The sequence below is a fragment of the Mobula birostris genome, chromosome 4 (assembly GCF_030028105.1).
Source record: "Mobula birostris isolate sMobBir1 chromosome 4, sMobBir1.hap1, whole genome shotgun sequence".
In the NCBI taxonomy this organism is placed as follows: Eukaryota; Metazoa; Chordata; class Chondrichthyes; order Myliobatiformes; family Myliobatidae; genus Mobula; species Mobula birostris.
This window is the reverse complement of record NC_092373.1, coordinates 91,264,227-91,271,076: the sequence shown is the minus strand read 5'-3', so window position 1 is coordinate 91,271,076 and position 6,850 is coordinate 91,264,227. Positions and strand designations below refer to the sequence as shown.

Genomic DNA, 6,850 nt, shown 5'->3' with positions numbered 1-6,850 from the left:
GTCAGGGTGGCCGAGTGGTCTAAGGCGCCAGACTCAGGGAATGAAAGTCCTTCTTACAAGCACGAGTGTTCTGGTCTCCATCTGGGGGCGTGGGTTCGAATCCCACTCCTGACATCTTTTGTCCTTAAACATTCAATCGAGGGATGTTATTACTGCGAAGAGAACGTGGGTTGTTTGTGTGGATTAGAAAAACGGTAGAAAGACGAGATTGTGATTTCATCACGGCACATCACAGCACAACCGATCATCGTACATCCAATCCTGGGTGCCGGATTTCCTCAGAAACAATTCCCTGGTGGAGGATCTCAGACCGAAATGTCGACTGTTTACTCTTCTCCGCAGATGCTGCCTGGCCTTTTGAGTTCCCCCAGACAGACTCGGCTAATAATGTATACACAAGTATTTAAAGTGAAATCATTGGTTGTCGGATCATTCAATGGATAGGCACGTGTTTGTAAATTATCACCTTTTGATCAAAAGCCTGGTAGTTGATGAGTAGTGACTGTCCTTGAACGTGGTCGGGTTAGTGAGTCCTGAGGCTCGTGTGCCTTCTACCTTCTACCTGACGGCAGCAGCGACAATAGAGCAGGGCCGGTGGGTGAGGATCTCTGATGATGGATGCTGCTTTCCGATGACAGCGGTTTACGTAGATTAGCTAAATGTTTGACAGGGCTTTACCCGTGATGGACAGAGCCGAATCCATTAACGTTTCTTGAAGATGTTTCTTCAAAGGCCTTGCTGTTTCTGTACCAGGTCGTGATGCAGACAGACAATATACTCTCCACTTCACACTTATAGAAGTTCGTCAAAGTTGTTGATGTCATGCCGAATATTCGCATTCAGAATCAAGTTTATTGTCATTGGCATGTGCCGCGAAATTTGTTAACTTACTAACAGCAGTTCAATGTAACACATAATCTAGCAGAGAGAGAAAAATAATAATACATAAAATAAAACATAATAATAAATAAACAAATAAATGATTTACGTATATTGAATAGATTTTTTTTTTAATTGCAAAAACAGAAACACTGTATGTCAAAAAAATGAAGTGGTGTTCAAAGTTTCAATGTCCATTTAGGAATCGAATGACAGAGGGGAAGAAGCTGTTCCTGAATCGCTGAGTGTGTGCCTTCAGGCTTCTGTATCTCCTACCTGATGACAACAGTGAGAAAAGGACATGCCCTGGGTGCTAGAGGTCCTTTATGATGGACGCTGCCTTTCTGAGACACCGCTCCCTAATGATGTCCTGGGGCATATGTAGGCTGGTGCCCAAGATGGAGCTGACAAGATTTATAATCCTCAGCAGCTACTTTCGGTCTCGTACAGTAGTGCCTCCATACCAGACAGTGATGCAGCCTGTCAGAACGCTCTCCACGGTACAACTACAGACGTGTTTGAGTGTATTTGTTGACATGCCAAATCTCTTCGAACTCCTAATAAGGTATAGCCACTGTCTTGCCTTCTTTATAGCTGCATCGATACTGTACGTTGGGACCAGGTTAAGAAAGTAGAAGAAATAGCAATACCCACCTCTAACAAGAACTGGCTCATGGACCTCTGGTTTTCTCTCTGCTGAAGTCCACAATCTGTTCCTTGGTCTTGCCGACTTTGAGTGATAGGGTGTTGTCATCCCCTCTTCGTTGAAATGCATGCCTTATGGTATAAGACCCTCGGATTGAGATAACTTCTGCGTGCTCTACATTTATCTATGCTTTTCATAAACCAATAAACATCCATCAGATTCTCCCTCACCACCGATTCTCCAGGGAATGCAACCTCAGTTTGTTCAACCTCTCGTTATCTCACAAACCGTCTAATTCGGGTAACAGCTTGGTAAACCATATCTGCACACGTCATCCTTTCTATGACGGATGGCCGGAACTGTATCCATTACCTGTTTCAGTGCTGAGCTGCTGTATGTTTTAATTTCGCACACGTTTGGTAAACTGAGCAAATACAACATATCCATTTAATTTCAAATCACAGGATAATGTCTGTGTTTTGTATGTATACTCTCTCACAGGAGCGTATACATTCCATTCTGAAACACAGCTGTTTATGTCCGATGTGAAGAGAGTACTTCAGTGCTGTTAGTGTGGCCGAGTGGCCCAAGGCGCCAGACTTGAGGCGAGACAGTCGCTTCACAGCAAACCCGAGTGTTCTGGTCTCCACATGGAGCCGTGAGTTCGAATCCCACTCCTGACAACTACTGTGCTTTACACGTGCTGTTTTGAAAATTCAATCACGGTAATTTTATTGCAGCGATCAAAACATGCTCTGTTTGGGTGGATGGGAAAGACAGAAGAATGATAAATATATTGTGTTTTTTTTACACAGCAGAGAGCGGTACAACGGGTCAGATTACTTGAGATTCGGGGTGCACAGTTTGATGAGAAAGATGCCTCGCTGAAGCGTCGCTATCAATTTCTCCGATGCAACTACAGGTTGGACTGAATGATATCGGTGCCGTTCAGACAAATTGGCGGTCGCTACATTGCAAGGGAATTTTATATCGTCGTTCTGAAATATACATTGGCAGCGGAGCTCAATACTGTGCGTTTGACAAATTTTTGGACATGGGAATTCCGCGTTGCTCATTCAGGACTGCATTATATTCACTTTGTGTGGTTTAATACGGCCAGTATCCCTCTTTTTGCAATGCAGATGTTTTAAGACGTTGTCATAGAGTCGTCCAACATGGAAAGTAGCCTCGGCCAAAGTTCAAAGTTCAAAGCAGAAAGTAAACTTGTCATCACGGCACACATACATATATCATCAGGTACAAGAATGAGATTAAATTCCTCTCGGAAATCAATAAAAGCAATTAAGGAACGTGCCATCAGATCAGTCAAAACTTCAATGTGTATAAGGCAAGAAACTGCTGAGTCAAACAAAATAATAATAATGATAACATCAATATTAATTGTAACTTCATGCAGTAAACTAGGGCTGCTAACGAATCCGACAGCTTGTTTACATTTAAACCCTGTCTCAGAGACTACCAAGCGAATTACAAAAAGTACAGAAAGATTTTAAACGCTCGTTACTGATCTCTGCGGCCGATGAATATTTCAGAACGACGATCTAAAATTCCCTTGCAATATAGCGACCGACAGCTTGTCTGAATAGCACTCATGTCGCTCTTTCCAAATAACAGTCACGTCTGAGAAATTGACACCGACAGTCTTCATCGAGGCCTCTTTCTCATCGAACACTGCACCCTGATTCCTGTACGATGTGACTAGTTGTACTGCTCTCTGCCGTGACAAAAACACAATATTTATCTTGACAGAGGATCGAACATGGACGCTTGGAAAGTATTCACGTCTTTATCAGTAGAGCTGAAAAAAATAATGTAGGTAGTAAAGCTATTTTCTGAAGTTATAAAAATAAAATTTGAAAGTTAAGCATATTACATTAAAGTAAAGAAAGTTGCAATTGAGTTACAGCAATATAAAATAGCAGGTCAAACATGCTGGCAGAATATAGCATTAATGGTAGGATTCCTGGCAGTGTGGAAGATCAGAGGGATCTTGGGGTCCGAGTCCATAGGACACTGAAACCTGCTGCGCAGGTTGACTCTGTGGTTAAGATGGCATATCTTGCATTGGACGTTATCAACCATAGGATTGAGTTTAGGTGCCGAGAGGTAATGTTACAGCTATATAGGAACCTGGTCAGAACCCACTTGGAGTACTGTTCTCAGTGCTGATCACCTCATTACAGGCCAGCTGGTGGCGCAATGGGATCAGCGCCGGTCTCTGCAGCGAGGGCTCCCGAGTTCGAATCGCAGTCGGTCCACCGCCGAGGCCGCTTTCCATCCGTGCCGGGTTGAGCGTCGAGCTCCTGACACCACGCGCCAGACAAGGATGGCTGACTTTCTGGTGCGACACACTAAAAAAAACTCATTACACGAAGGATGTAGAAACTATAGAAAGGGTGTAGAGGAGCTTTACAAGCAGGTTGCCTGGAGAAGGGAACATTCCCTATGAGAATAGGTTGAGTGAACTGGGCCTTTTCTCCTACTAAGGATGAGAGGTGACCTCGTAGAGGTGTATAAGACGATGGGAGGCATTGATAGTGTGGATAGTCAGAGCTTTTTCCCATGGCCGAAATGGCTAACACGAGAGGGCATAGTTTTAAGCTGCTTAGAACTAGGTACAGAAGGGATTTCAAGGGGAAGTTTTTTTTTTACGCAGAAAGTGGTGAGTGCATGGAATGGGCTGCCTGCTTCGGTGGTGGAGGCGGATGCAACAGAGTATTTTAAGTGACTCTTGGATAAGTAATGGAGTTTAGCAAAATAGAGGGCTATGGGCAACCCTAGGTAATTTCTAAATAAGTCCATGTTCGGAACAGCATTGTAGGCCGAAGGGCCAATATTGTGCTGTAGGTTTTCTATGTTCTATGTTCTAACAGCAGGATACAGTATAACTGATGAATGAATATGGTTACTTTACATGTTAATGTCTTGCATGTTGGAAATAATGATTTTATGGACCTTTGTGGACTAGACAAAGATAGGTGGAGGAATTAGAAAGGCTAGTAAAGAATGTTTACAGATAGAACACACTGTCAGGAAATGTATGGTCCTGCAGTTTGGTAAAAGAAGTAACATCGTAGATTATTTTCTAAACATAGAGACAATTAGAATATTTGACGTGCAAAGGGACTGAAAACATTTCGTACAACAGTCCCTGAAGATTAATTTGCAGGTTTCGAAGTTGGTGAAAAGTGCGATTGAAATATTGGAAAACATTTCGAGAGGAATGGAATATAGATATAGGAATGCATTGTTGACGCTTTAAGATGCACTGATGAGGCCTTGCTCTGAGTATTGAAGCCCCTTGTCTCAGAAAGCATGCCCTAATATTGGAAAGGATTCAAAGGTGGTTTACAAAGTGATTCCAGGATTGAAAGGTTTGTCATTAGAGGAGCATGTGACGGTTGTGGGCCTCTACTCACGGGAATTCGGACGATTGAATTGTTACCGAATCAACCATCCCCTCTGACCCTTTCTGATTACTAGACGGTGTCTCCCTCTAGAGACTGAACTGAACTGAGCTCCCTTCAGTTTCAGCAGGTGCGGATAAGCATCTTGAAATTCCGTTGAAAACATCCGGAGAGACCGCTCTCCAAAAGGGGTGCCCTCGGTTGCTCTAATAGTGTAGTGAGATCTCTTTGAGAAATCAAAATCAGACCAGCCACTAGAAAGGACATCTTCGCGTTCCAATATTTTCTCAGTTAATCCCTGTGTCCATTCCTCTAACATTTCAGCAAATGTAGAGTTTCCTGACACTCCAGCTACTGCCAGAACGTATCCTGACAGGTTGAGAATGAGTGTACCTCAGAGTTCCCTCTTTCCGCTCATCGTCTATTTAGCAGGAACTTTCACCTTCTCAAAAGCTGCTCTGAACACGGGGTGAATGGACAAGGTGTTTCTAAAGCTCTCTCTGTTCCTCTGTTCGAATGCTTCCTGGAGCCTTCTCACAACGGCAGTATTTTTCCCACGAGAATCAGTGTTCCATCCTTTTCAATCCGATCCGTGCAGAGCAACAATTGTGTGTCAATAGTCTCAGATAGTCCAGCATCTGCTTTCGTAAACTCCAGTTTAAGGACAGGTAACTATCGTATGGGTACTCATCCATAATAAGCCCCGGAATCACAAGGGGACTGACTGGCGTCGACGGTAAGTGCGTCGGATATTGGTTGTAAAAGGGTGTATTAAGTAAAATAATTTAAGAATCTGTGTCAGGTATGGCTCTAGCAGAAATACCTTTATTCCATAGAGATACATCAGAGCATGATCCCACAATCCCTTCAGGAATAATGTTTTGTAGTTTAATACTTCCCTTGATAGTACCGTATCCTACAAGAACACTCCCAGCCTACAATAACTTTTTGTCTCCGCAGATATACCTCTGCATTTATCAGCCAGTGATGTAATAGCCAAACCGAGCTCAGAATTAAAATCAACCGCTGAATGAATCATTAGACCATTCACATCAGACAGCTTTTTCCACTCTGTGAAAGAATTTAAGTCACTTTGAATATGTAGAGGTTAACCTAATCGCTTGTGAATGCTCTTAAAATTTAGCTAAGGTCCTTGCAAGTCTTATAATTTAGCTAATGTCCTTGCAGGAAAGATGTTATGGCTCTGCATTTACATAATACTGTTGTTTTTTTGAAATCTAGTTCTAAGTTCAAAGTCACGTAGTTTTTTAAGTGCTTTTAGTTACGTATCTGTGTCTATATAATGAAGCTTGTCTGAGAGCTAAGCAGAGCCCCTAAGCATCGCTTTTAGGTACAGAGGCTCTCCATGATATCATGTAATAAAGTCTAGTAAGAAATTTGAAAATGGGCGGGAGAGGGGGAGATCCAAAAAGATAGGAGAAGACACGAGGGGGAGGGATGGAGCCAAGAGCTGGACAGGGGATTGGTAAAGGGATATGAGAGGGTCATGGGACAGGAGGCCCAGGGAGAAAGGAAAGGGGGAGGGTGAAGCCCATGGGCGAAGGGTATAGTGAGAGGGACAGAGGGAGAAAAAGGAGAGGGAGAAAAAGAATACACACACACACACACACACACACACGTGTGTGTGTATGTGTGTGTGTGTGTGTGTGTATTTTTCTCTCTCTCCTTTTTCTCCCTCGCTCTCCTGTCTTCTCCTATCATTTTGGATCTCCCCCTTCCCCTACCACGAGGTTGCGCTCCAGCTCACGGACTAAATTCAACGGCGCCTTTAAGATTTCTCACCCTGTCTCTCTCGTCCGTTCTCATCACCTCAGATTACAAGTTAATTGAAAGTAACTGAACAACGTGCCGATACACTTATAGACAACAGGACGCG

The 6,850-nt window shown here is 43.3% G+C and overlaps 1 non-coding gene across 1 annotated transcript; it reads left to right on the top strand.

Annotated features, from left to right (window-relative positions):
* On the top strand, positions 1-114 carry trnal-cag (transfer RNA leucine (anticodon CAG)). The gene is made up of 2 exons: positions 1-38; positions 80-114. It is a non-coding gene; the product is annotated as a tRNA-Leu (tRNA).
* Positions 115-6,850: the final 6,736 nt, after the last annotated feature.